Below are 13,438 nucleotides of genomic sequence, written 5' to 3'. Positions count from 1 at the left end.
AAATCAAACTTTTAATGATGTATTACCAATTATTAAACATGACAATTTTTACAACTTTTGATGAGCAAGTAGACCAGAAATAAAAATGTGGATCTCTTTATCTAGACAAGCAATTTTTCTGTTTTATGGATAATTCAATTCTGTTTGTGTTTTCACTCAGTCAGATGTAGTGCACATGACATCAGAAGTCCTCTAAAGCACAATCCTTCGATAGCTCAGCTGGTAGAGCGGAGGACTGTAGAGGAAATTGGTACAGAAATCCTTAGGTCGCTGGTTCAACTCCGGCTCGAAGGAAAGTTTTTCATATCATTTTAGAGGGCAATTTCTGACATATTAAATAGCCAGAAATATGCATGACTCATGCTGTTTATCTTTAATAGTCAGAGAAACTGTAACTTGTTTTCATTTCTGCTGCCTGTTAATCATCCTGCATGCTGCTGAGCCTCTAGTAGGGCAATTATGGTTTCTGTGCTCTGTTGAAGTACAGTGCAGAGGCAGGTGATAGAGACACGAGTTCTGTTACTGGGGATACTTTCCATAGCTCTTTGCAACTCATTAAAATGGAAATGAGAACCTTTTCCACTTCTTGGAAAGTGGCCTACAGACATCACACATGGATTTATTGCATTGTTACCTATCCTGCTGGATTGGCATTTACAAATCTGCAAGTGGTCAGGGACGTGCCGTGATGATGCAAATCACATCATCAAACATTGCCCACCTCACTGATCACTGAGTGGTCTGGAGCGTGATGATGAAATTAGTGTCATCTTAGGCCATGCCAAACCCACTCCATGTCACCACCTGGTTAAATATGAAATACACAGAGAGTTAAGATACATTACAGCAAAGCATGATATATTTGTTCTGCTGCTATGCTGAAACACTCAACGGAAAAGTCCCATATGGTCTAGCAGTTAGGATTCCTGGTTTTCACCCAGGTGGCCCGGGTTCGACTCCCGGTATGGGAAGTTGAAGCTTTTTTGAATGGCAGCAACAGTACCACTTGTTTAATGCTCTGTTGATCTCAGCAACAAAATCCAGGAGAAACTGTGCTTTGGTTATGGAAATGGGATGTGGTCAAATCCACAGGATTTATATACCTCCCAACATTTCTGTATCCAAAATTAGGACAGAACTGGTCTGACCCCATATTTCAACATCCATCTTCCAAATTTCGAGTGGGACAACCGTATTTTATATGTAACACATCCTTCATGTGAAAAAAAAGAACTCTTGAACTTGTGTATCAATGGGTTTCCAGGGAGAGTTCACAACTTTTTAATGGTGCAGTAGGGATGTTCTGAATGAAACTAGACTACGCCAATGCTTACAAACCAATAATGTCTGCTTCTGTTCCCAGAATTTCTCCGCTTTCCTTAATCAGCATACAAAGGACAGGTTTAAGACACCACGGATGGGAACTGAAATACAATATTACTTCTGAAATCCCATGGATCTGAACCCATAGAAGATGCATTGTAAAAACAGAGAGTACTGTGAGAAATAGTGGTGGCAGCGTGGACCATTGACTAGAAATCCATTTTTGTCTCACTGGGCAAAAGTTTGACAATTTGTCACCACAATTTCTGGAATTTTCATCAATTAAAAAAGTCAAGCTAAATTGGAGAACGCAGAAGAGGTTGAACATTTTCCAAGATTTTTAATCTTGACGTAAAGGCGTCTGCAGTTGGAAAATCTAAGGAAGCTGTTTTCCAAACTATTTCTGAAGCTAATTAATTCAAAATGAACAAATAAAAATCAAACTTTTAATGATGTATTACCAATTATTAAATATGACAATTTTTACAACTTTTGATGAGCAAGTAGACCAGAAATAAAAATGTGGATCTCTTTATCTAGACAAGCAATTTTTCTGTTTTATGGATATTTCAATTCTGTTTGTGTTTTCACTCAGTCAGATGTAGTGTACATGACATCAGAAATTCTCTAAAGCACAATCCTTCGATAGCTCAGCTGGTAGAGTGGAGGACTGTAGAGGAAATTGGTACAGAAATCCTTAGGTCGCTGGTTCAACTCCAACTCGAAGGAAAGTTTTTCATATCATTTTAGAGGGCAATTTCTGACATATTAAATACCCAGAAATATGCATGGCTCATGCTGTTTATCTTTAATAGTCAGAGAAACTGTAACTTGTTTTCATTTCTGCTGCCTGTTAATCATCCTGCATGCTGCTGAGCCTCTAGTAGGGCAATTATGGTTTCTGTGCTCTGTTGAAGTACAGCGCAGAGGCAGGTGATAGAGACACGAGTTCTGTTACTGGGGATACTTTCCATAGCTCTTTGCAACTCATTAAAATGGAAATGAGAACCTTTTCCACTTCTTGGAAAGTGGCCTCCAGACATCACACATGGATTTATTGCATTGTTACCTATCCTGCTGGATTGGCATTTACAAATCTGCAAGTGGTCAGGGACGTGCCGTGATGATGCAAATCACATCATCAAACATTGCCCACCTCACTGATCACTGAGTGGTCTGGAGCGTGATGATGAAATTAGTGTCATCTTAGGCCATGCCAAACCCACTCCATGTCACCACCTGGTTAACTATGAAATACACAGAGAGTTAAGATACATTACAGCAAAGCATGATATATTTGTTCTGCTGCTATGTTGATACAGGGTCTAGCGGTTAGGATTTCTGGTTTTCACCCAGGCGGCCCGGGTTCAACTCCCGGTATGGGAAGTTGAAGCTTTTTTGAATGGCAGCAACAGTACCACTTGTTTAATGCCTGCTCTGATGATCTCAGCAACAAAATCCAGGAGAAACTGTGCTTTGGTTATGGAAATGGGATGTGGTCAAATCCACAGGATTTATATACCTCCCAACATTTTTGTATCCAAAATTAGGACAGAACTTGTCTAACCCCATTTTTCAACATCCATCTTCCAAATTTCGAGTGGGACAACCCTATTTTATATGTAACACTTCCTTCATGTGAAAAAAAAAAGAACTCTTGAACTTGTGGATCAATGGGTTTCCAGGGAGAGTTCACAACTTTTTAATGGTGCAGTAGGGATGTTCTGAATGAAACTAGACTACGCAAATGCTTACAAACCAATAATGTCTGCTTCTGTGCCCAGAATTTCTCCGCTTTCCTTAATCAGCATACAAAGGACAGGTTTATGAGACCACGGATGTGAACTGAAATACAATATTACTTCTGAAATCCCATGGATCTGAACCCATAGAAGATGCATTGTAAAAACAGAGAGTACTGTGAGAAATAGTGGTGGCAGCGTGGACCATTGACTAGAAATCCATTTTTGTCTCACTGGGCAAAAGTTTGACAATTTGTCACCACAATTTCTGGAATTTTCATCATTTAAAAAAGTCAAGCTAAATTGGAGAACGCAGAAGAGGTTGAAAATTTTCCAGCATTTTTAATCTTGACGTAAAGGCGTCTGCAGTTGGAAAATCTAAGGAAGCTGTTTTCCCAACTATTTCTGAAGCTAATTAATTCAAAATGAACAAATAAAAATCAAACTTTTAATGATGTATTACCAATTATTAAACATGACAATTTTTACAACCTTTGATGAGCAAGTAGACCAGAAATAAAAATGTGGATCTCTTTATCTAGACAAGCAATTTTTCTGTTTTAAGGATAATTCAATTCTGTTTGTGTTTTCAATTAGTCAGATGTAGTGCACATGACATCAGAAGTCCTCTAAAGCACAATCCTTCGATAGCTCAGCTGGTAGAGTGGAGGACTGTAGAGGAAATTGGTACAGAAATCTTTAGGTCACTGGTTCAACTCCGGCTTTAAGGAAAGTTTTTCATATCATTTTAGAGGGCAATTTCTAACATATTAAATACCCAGAAATATGCATGACTCATGCTGTTTATCTTTAATAGTCAGAGAAACTGTAACTTGTTTTCATTTCTGCTGCCTGTTAATCATCCTGCATGCTGCTGAGCCTCTAGTAGGACAACTATGGTTTCTGTGCTCTGTTGAAGTACAGCGCAGAGGCAGGTGATAGAGACATGAGTTCTGTTACTGGGGATACTTTCCATAGCTTTTTGCAACTCATTAAAATGGAAATGAGAACCTTTTCCACTTCTTGGAAAGTGGCCTCCAGACATCACACATGGATTTATTGCATTGTTACCTATCATGCTGGATTGGCATTTACAAATCTGCAAGTGGTCAGGGACGTGCCGTGATGATGCAAATCACATCATCAAACATTGCCCACCTCACTGATCACTGAGTGGTCTGGAGCATGATGATGAAATTAGTGTCATCATAGGCCATGCCAAACCCACTCCATGTCACCACCTGGTTAAATATTAAATACACAGAGAGTTACGATACATTACAGCAAAGCATGTTATATTTGTTCTGCTGCTATGCTGAAACAGTCAATGGAAAAGTCCCATATGGTCTAGCGGTTAGGATTCCTGGTTTTCACCCAGGCAGCCCAGTTTCGACTCCCGGTATGGGAAGTTTAAGCTTTTTTGAATGGCAGCAACAGTACCACTTGTTTAATGCCTGCTCTGTTGATCTCAGCAACAAAATCCAGGAGAAACTGTGCTTTGGTTATGGAAATGGGATGTGGTCAAATCCACAGGATTTATATACCTCCCAACATTTCTGTATCCAAAATTAGGACAGAACTGGTCTGACCCCATATTTCAACATCCATCTTACAAATTTCGAGTGGGACAACCCTATTTTATATGTAACACATCCTTCATGTGAAAAAAAAGAACTCTTGAACTTGTGGATCAATGGGTTTCCAGGGAGAGTTCACAACTTTTTAATGGTGCAGTAGGGATGTTCTGAATGAAACTAGACTACGCAAATGCTTACAAACCAATAATGTCTGCTTCTGTGCCCAGAATTTCTCCGCTTTCCTTAATCAGCATACAAAGGACAGGTTTAAGAGACCACGGATGTGAACTGAAATACAATATTACTTCTGAAATCCCATGGATCTGAACCCATAGAAGATGATTGTAAAAACAGAGAGTACTGTGAGAAATAGTGGTGGCAGCGTAGACCATTGACTAGAAATCCATTTTTGTCTCACTGGGCAAAAGTTTGACAATTTGTCACCACAATTTTTGGAATTTTCATCAATTAAAAAAGTCAAGCTAAATTGGAGAACGCAGAAGAGGTTGAAAATTTTCCAGCATTTTTAATCTTGACGTAAAGGCGTCTGCAGTTGGAAAATCTAAGGAAGCTGTTTTCCCAACTATTTCTGAAGCTAATTAATTCAAAATGAACAAATAAAAATCAAACTTTTAATGATGTATTACCAATTATTAAACATGACAATTTTTATAACTTTTGATGAGCAAGTAGACCAGAAATAAAAATGTGGATCTCTTTATCTAGACAAGCAATTTTTCTGTTTTAAGGATAATTCAATTCTGTTTGTGTTTTCACTCAGTCAGATGTAGTGCACATGACATCAGAAGTGCTCTAAAGCACAATCCTTCGATAGCTCAGCTGGTAGAGTGGAGGACTGTAGAGGAAATTGGTACAGAAATCCTTAGGTCGCTGCTTCAACTCCAGCTCAAAGGAAAGTTTTCATATTATTTTAGAGGGCAATTTCTGACATATTAAATACCCAGAAATATGCATGACTCAATGCTGTTTATCTTTAATAGTCAGAGAAACTGTAACTTGTTTTCATTTCTGCTGCCTGTTAATCATCCTGCATGCTGCTGAGCCTCTAGTAGGGCAATTATGGTTTCTGTGCTCTGTTGAAGTATAGTGCAGAGGCAGGTGATAGAGACACGAGTTTTGTTACTGGGAATACTTTCCATAGCTCTTTGCAACTCATTAAAATGGAAATGAGAACCTTTTCCACTTCTTGGAAAGTGGCCTCCAGACATCACACATGGATTTATTGCATTGTTACCTATCCTGCTGGATTGGCATTTACAAATCTGCAAGTGGTCAGGGACATGCCGTGATGATGCAAATCACATCATCAAACATTGCCCACCTCACTGATCACTGAGTAATCTGGAGTGTGATGATGACATTAGTGTCATCATAGGCCATGCCAAACCCACTCCATGTCACCACCTGGTTAAATATGAAATACACAGAGAGTTAAGATACATTACAGCAAAGCATGATATATTTGTTCTGCTGCTATGCTGAAACACTCAACGGAAAAGTCCCATATGGTCCAGCGGTTATGATTCCTGGTTTTCACCCAGGCAGCCCGGGTTCGACTCCCGGTATGGGAAGTTGAAGCTTTTTTGAATGGCAGCAACAGTACCACTTGTTTAATGCCTGCTCTGTTGATCTCAGCAACAAAAACCAGGAGAAACTGTGCTTTGGTTATGGAAATGGGATGTGGTCAAATCCACAGGATTTATATACCTCCCAACATTTCTGTATCCAAAATTAGGACAGAACTGGTCTGACCCCATATTTCAACATCCATCTTCCAAATTTCGAGTGGGACAACCCTATTTTATATGTAACATATCCTTCATGTGAAAAAAAAGAACTCTTGAACTTGTGGATCAATGGGTTTCCAGGGAGAGTTCACAACTTTTTAATGGTGCAGTAGGGATGTTCTCAATAAAACTAGACTACGCAAATGCTTACAAACCAATAATGTCTGCTTCTGTGCCCAGAATTTATCCTCTTTCCTTAATCAGCATATAAAAGACAGGTTTAAGAGACTACGGATGTGAACTGAAATACAATATTACTTCTGAAATCCCATGGATCTGAACACATAGAAGATGCAATGTAAAAACAGAGAGTACTGTGAGAAATAGTGGTGGCAGCGTGGACCATTGACTAGAAATCCATTTTTGTCTCACTGGGCAAAAGTTTGACAATTTGTCACCACAATTTCTGGAATTTTCATCAATTAAAAAAGTCAAGCTAAATTGGAGAATGCAGAAGAGGTTGAAAATTTTCCAGCATTTTTAATCTTGACGTAAAGGCGTCTGCAGTTGGAAAATCTAAGGAAGCTGTTTTCCCAACTATTTCTGAAGCTAATTAATTCAAAATGAACAAATAAAAATCAAACTTTTAATGATGTATTACCAATTATTAAACATGACAATTTTTACAACTTTTGATGAGCAAGTAGACCAGAAATAAAAATGTGGATCTCTTTATCTAGACAAGCAATTTTTCTGTTTTAAGGATAATTCAATTCTGTTTGTGTTTTCACTCAGTCAGATGTAGTGCACATGACATCAGAAGTCCTCTAAAGCACAATCCTTCGATAGCTCAGCTGGTAGAGTGGAGGACTGTAGAGGTAATTGGTACAGAAATCCTTAGGTCGCTGCTTCAACTCCAGCTCGAAGGAAAGTTTTCATATTATTTTAGAGGGCAATTTCTGACATATTAAATACCCAGAAATATGCATGACTCAATGCTGTTTATCTTTAATAGTCAGAGAAACTGTAACTTGTTTTCATTTCTGCTGCCTGTTAATCATCCTGCATGCTGCTGAGCCTCTAGTAGGGCAATTATGGTTTCTGTGCTCTGTTGAAGTATAGTGCAGAGGCAGGTGATAGAGACACGAGTTTTGTTACTGGGAATACTTTCCATAGCTCTTTGCAACTCATTAAAATGGAAATGAGAACCTTTTCCACTTCTTGGAAAGTGGCCTCCAGACATCACACATGGATTTATTGCATTGTTACCTATCCTGCTGGATTGGCATTTACAAATCTGCAAGTGGTCAGGGACATGCCGTGATGATGCAAATCACATCATCAAACATTGCCCACCTCACTGATCACTGAGTAATCTGGAGTGTGATGATGACATTAGTGTCATCATAGGCCATGCCAAACCCACTCCATGTCACCACCTGGTTAAATATGAAATACACAGAGAGTTAAGATACATTACAGCAAAGCATGATATATTTGTTCTGCTGCTATGCTGAAACACTCAACGGAAAAGTCCCATATGGTCCAGCGGTTATGATTCCTGGTTTTCACCCAGGCGGCCCGGGTTCGACTCCCGGTATGGGAAGTTGAAGCTTTTTTGAATGGCAGCAACAGTACCACTTGTTTAATGCCTGCTCTGTTGATCTCAGCAACAAAAACCAGGAGAAACTGTGCTTTGGTTATGGAAATGGGATGTGGTCAAATCCACAGGATTTATATACCTCCCAACATTTCTGTATCCAAAATTAGGACAGAACTGGTCTGACCCCATATTTCAACATCCATCTTCCAAATTTCGAGTGGGACAACCCTATTTTATATGTAACACATCCTTCATGTGAAAAAAAAGAACTCTTGAACTTGTGGATCAATGGGTTTCCAGGGAGAGTTCACAACTTTTTAATGGTGCAGTAGGGATGTTCTCAATAAAACTAGACTACGCAAATGCTTACAAACCAATAATGTCTGCTTCTGTGCCCAGAATTTATCCTCTTTCTTTAATCAGCATATAAAAGACAGGTTTAAGAGACTACGGATGTGAACTGAAATACAATATTACTTCTGAAATCCCATGGATCTGAACACATAGAAGATGCAATGTAAAAACAGAGAGTACTGTGAGAAATAGTGGTGGCAGCGTGGACCATTGACTAGAAATCCATTTTTGTCTCACTGGGCAAAAGTTTGACAATTTGTCACCACAATTTCTGGAATTTTCATCAATTAAAAAAGTCAAGCTAAATTGGAGAATGCAGAAGAGGTTGAAAATTTTCCAGCATTTTTAATCTTGACGTAAAGGCGTCTGCAGTTGGAAAATCTAAGAAAGCTGTTTTCCCAACTATTTCTGAAGCTAATTAATTCAAAATGAACAAATAAAAATCAAACTTTTAATGATGTATAACCAATTATTAAACATGACAATTTTTACAACTTTTGATGAGCAAGTAGACCAGAAATAAAAATGTGGATCTCTTTATCTAGACAAGCAATTTTTCTGTTTTAAGGATAATTCAATTCTGTTTGTGTTTTCACTCAGTCAGATGTAGTGCACATGACATCAGAAGTCCTCTAAAGCACAATCCTTCGATAGCTCAGCTGGTAGAGTGGAGGACTGTAGAGGAAATTGGTACAGAAATCCTTAGGTCACTGCTTCAACTCCAGCTCGAAGGAAAGTTTTCATATAATTTTAGAGGGCAATTTCTGACATATTAAATACCTAGAAATATGCATGACTCAATGCTGTTTATCTTTAATAGTCAGAGAAACTGTAACTTGTTTTCATTTCTGCTGCCTGTTAATCATCCTGCATGCTGCTGAGCCTCTAGTAGGGCAATTATGGTTTCTGTGCTCTGTTGAAGTATAGTGCAGAGGCAGGTGATAGAGACACGAGTTTTGTTACTGGGAATACTTTCCATAGCTCTTTGCAACTCATTAAAATGGAAATGAGAACCTTTTCCACTTCTTGGAAAGTGGCCTCCAGACATCACACATGGATTTATTGCATTGTTACCTATCCTGCTGGATTGGCATTTACAAATCTGCAAGTGGTCAGGGACGTGCCGTGATGATGCAAATCACATCATCAAACATTGCCCACCTCACTGATCACTGAGTGGTCTGGAGCATGATGATGAAATTAGTGTCATCATAGGCCATGCCAAACCCACTCCATGTCACCACCTGGTTAAATATGAAATACACAGAGAGTTAAGATACATTACAGCAAAGCATGTTATATTTGTTCTGCTGCTATGCTGAAACAGTCAATGGAAAAGTCCCATATGGTCTAGCGGTTAGGATTCCTGGTTTTCACCCAGGCGGCCCAGTTTCAACTCCCGGTATGGGAAGTTGAAGCTTTTTTGAATGGCAGCAACAGTACCACTTGTTTAATGCCCGCTCTGTTGATCTCAGCAACAAAATCCAGGAGAAACTGTGCTTTGGTTATGGAAATGGGATGTGGTCAAATCCACAGGATTTATATAACTCCCAACATTTCTGTATCCAAAATAAGGACAGAACTGCTCTGACCCCATATTTCAACATCCATCTTACAAATTTCAAGTGGGACAACCCTATTTTATATGTATCACATCCTTCATGTGAAAAAAAAGAACTCTTGAACTTGTGGATCAATGGGTTTCCAGGGAAAGTTCACAACTTTTTAATGGTGCAGTAGGGATGTTGGTTCAACTCCGGCTCGAAGGAAAGTTTTTCATATAATTTTAGAGGGTAATTTCTGACATATTAATTAACCAGAAATATGCATGACTCAATGCTGTTTATCTTTAATAGTCAGAGAAACTGTAACTTGTATTCATTTCTGCTGCCTGTTAATCATCCTGCATGCTGCTGAGCCCCTAGTAGGGCAATTATGGTTTCAGTGCTCTGTTAAAGTACAGTGCAGAGGCAGGTGATAGAGACACGAGTTCTGGTACTGGGGATAGTTTCCATAGCTCTTTGCAACTCATTAAAATGGAAATGAGAACCTTATCCACTACTTGGAAAGTGGCCTCCAGACATCACACATGGATTTATTGCATTGTTACCTATCCTGCTGGATTGGCATTTACAAATCTGCAAGTGGTCAGGGACGTGCCGTGTAGATGCAAATCACATCATCAAACATTGCCCACCTCACTGATCACTGAGTGGTCTGGAGCATGATGATGAAATTAGTGTCATCATAGGCCATGCCAAACCCACTCCATGTCACCACCTGGTTAAATATGAAATACACAGAGAGTTAAGATACATTACAGCAAAGCATGTTATATTTGTTCTGCTGCTATGCTGAAACAGCCAATGGAAAAGTCCCATATGGTCTAGCGGTTAGGATTCCTGGTTTTCACCTAGGCGGCCCAGTTTCAACTCCCGGTATGGGAAGTTGAAGCTTTTTTGAATGGCAGCAACAGTACCACTTGTTTAATGCCCGCTCTGCTGATCTCAGCAACAAAATCCAGGAGAAGCTGTGCTTTGGTTATGGAAATGGGATGTGGTCAAATCCACAGGATTTATATACCTCCCAACATTTCTGTATCCAAAATAAGGACAGAACTGCTCTGACCCCATATTTCAACATCCATCTTACAAATTTCAAGTGGGACAACCCTATTTTATATGTATCACATCCTTCATGTGAAAAAAAAGAACTCTTGAACTTGTGGATCAATGGGTTTCCAGGGAAAGTTCACAACTTTTTAATGGTGCAGTAGGGATGTTGGTTCAACTCCGGCTCGAAGGAAAGTTTTTCATATAATTTTAGAGGGTAATTTCTGACATATTAATTAACCAGAAATATGCATGACTCAATGCTGTTTATCTTTAATAGTCAGAGAAACTGTAACTTGTATTCATTTCTGCTGCCTGTTAATCATCCTGCATGCTGCTGAGCCCCTAGTAGGGCAATTATGGTTTCAGTGCTCTGTTAAAGTACAGTGCAGAGGCAGGTGATAGAGACACGAGTTCTGGTACTGGGGATAGTTTCCATAGCTCTTTGCAACTCATTAAAATGGAAATGAGAACCTTATCCACTACTTGGAAAGTGGCCTCCAGACATCACACATGGATTTATTGCATTGTTACCTATCCTGCTGGATTGGCATTTACAAATCTGCAAGTGGTCAGGGACGTGCCGTGATGATGCAAATCACATCATCAAACATTGCCCACCTCACTGATCACTGAGTAGTCTGGAGAGTGATGATGAAATTAGTGTCATCATAGGCCATGCCAAACCCACTCCATGTCACCACCTGGTTAAATATGAAATACACAGAGAGTTAAGATACATTACAGCAAAGCATGATATATTTGTTCTGCTGCTATGTTGAAACAGGCAACGGAAAACTCCCATATGGTCTAGTGGGTAGGATTCCTGGTTTTTACCCAGGTGGCCTGCGTTCGACTCCCGATATGGGAAGTTGAAGCTTTTTTGAATGGCAGCAACAGTACCACTTGTTTATTGTCTGCTCTGTTGATCTCAGCAACAAAATCCAGGAGAAACTGTGCTTTGCTTATGGAAATGGGATGTGGTCAAATTCACAGGATTTATATACCTCCCAACATTTCTGTATCCAAAATTAGGACACAACTGGTCTGACCCCATATTTCAACATCCATATTCCAAATTTCGAGTGGGATAACTCTAATTTATATGTAACACATCCTTCATGTGAAAAAAAAGGACTCTTGAACTTGTGGATCAATGGGTTTCCAGGGAAGGTTCCCAACTTTTTAATGATGCAGTAGGGATGTTCTGAATGAAACTAGACTACGCAAATGCTTACAAACCAATAATGTCTGCTTCTGTGCCCAGAATTTCTCCGCTTTCCTTAATCAGCATACAAAGGACAGGTTTAAGAGACCACGGATGGGAACTGAAATACAATATTACTTCTGAAATCCCATGGATCTGAACCCATAGAAGATGCATTGTAAAAACAGAGAGTACTGTGAGAAATAGTGGTGGCAGCGTGGACCATTGACTAGAAATCCATTTTTGTCTCACTGGGCAAAAGTTTGACAATTTGTCACCACAATTTCTGGAATTTTCATCAATTAAAAAAGTCAAGCTAAATTGGAGAACGCAGAAGAGGTTGAAAATTTTCCAGCATGTTTAATCTTGACGTAAAGGCGTCTGCAGTTGGAAAATCTAAGGAAGCTGTTTTCCCAACTATTTCTGAAGCTAATTAATTCAAAATGAACAAATAAAAATCAAACTTTTAATGATGTATTACCAATTATTAAATATGACAATTTTTACAACTTTTGATGAGCAAGTAGACCAGAAATAAAAATGTGGATCTCTTTATCTAGACAAGCAATTTTTCTGTTTTATGGATAATTCAATTCTGTTTGTGTTTTCACTCAGTCAGATGTAGTGCACATGACATAAGAAAACCTCTAAAGCACAATCCTTCGATAGCTCAGCTGGTAGAGCAGAGGACTGTAGAGGAAATTGGTACAGAAATCCTTAGGTCGCTGGTTCAACTCCGGCTCGAAGGAAAGTTTTTCATATCATTTTAGAGGGCAATTTCAGACATATTAAATACCCAGAAATATGCATGACTCATGCTGTTTATCTTTAATAGTCAGAGAAACTGTAACTTGTTTTCATTTCTGCTGCCTGTTAATCATCCTGCATGCTGCTGAGCCTCTAGTAGGGCAATTATGGTTTCTGTGCTCTGTTGAAGTACAGTGCAGAGGCAGGTGATAGAGACACGAGTTCTGTTACTGGGGATACTTTCCATAGCTCTTTGCAACTCATTAAAATGGAAATGAGAACCTTTTCCACTTCTTGGAAAGTGGCCTACAGACATCACACATGGATTTATTGCATTGTTACCTATCCTGCTGGATTGGCATTTACAAATCTGCAAGTGGTCAGGGACGTGCCGTGATGATGCAAATCACATCATCAAATATTGCCCACCTCACTGATCACTGAGTGGTCTGGAGCGTGATGATGAAATTAGTGTCATCTTAGGCCATGCCAAACCCACTCCATGTCACCACCTGGTTAAATATG

At 39.2% G+C, this 13,438-nt stretch overlaps 5 non-coding genes across 5 annotated transcripts; all 5 read left to right on the top strand.

The window, feature by feature from the left end:
- Positions 1 to 204: 204 nt before the first annotated feature.
- TRNAY-GUA (transfer RNA tyrosine (anticodon GUA)) lies at positions 205 to 294 on the top strand. Its single transcript is given in 2 exon segments — positions 205 to 241; positions 259 to 294. It is a non-coding gene; the product is annotated as a tRNA-Tyr (tRNA).
- A 605-nt stretch (positions 295 to 899) lies between these two features.
- On the top strand, positions 900 to 971 carry TRNAE-UUC (transfer RNA glutamic acid (anticodon UUC)). Its single transcript has one exon. It is a non-coding gene; the product is annotated as a tRNA-Glu (tRNA).
- Positions 972 to 6,162: 5,191 nt separating this feature from the next.
- On the top strand, positions 6,163 to 6,234 carry TRNAE-UUC (transfer RNA glutamic acid (anticodon UUC)). The gene has a single exon. It is a non-coding gene; the product is annotated as a tRNA-Glu (tRNA).
- A 1,690-nt stretch (positions 6,235 to 7,924) lies between these two features.
- TRNAE-UUC (transfer RNA glutamic acid (anticodon UUC)) lies at positions 7,925 to 7,996 on the top strand. Its single transcript has one exon. It is a non-coding gene; the product is annotated as a tRNA-Glu (tRNA).
- A 4,829-nt stretch (positions 7,997 to 12,825) lies between these two features.
- Positions 12,826 to 12,915, top strand: TRNAY-GUA (transfer RNA tyrosine (anticodon GUA)). The gene is given in 2 exon segments: positions 12,826 to 12,862; positions 12,880 to 12,915. It is a non-coding gene; the product is annotated as a tRNA-Tyr (tRNA).
- The last annotated feature ends 523 nt before the right edge of the window (positions 12,916 to 13,438 follow it).

The sequence above is a fragment of the Mixophyes fleayi genome, chromosome 3 (genome assembly GCF_038048845.1).
Source record: "Mixophyes fleayi isolate aMixFle1 chromosome 3, aMixFle1.hap1, whole genome shotgun sequence".
Classification (NCBI taxonomy): Eukaryota; Metazoa; Chordata; class Amphibia; order Anura; family Limnodynastidae; genus Mixophyes; species Mixophyes fleayi.
The sequence above is the reverse complement of the archived record's forward strand: the minus strand, read 5'-3'. Positions and strand labels throughout refer to the sequence as shown.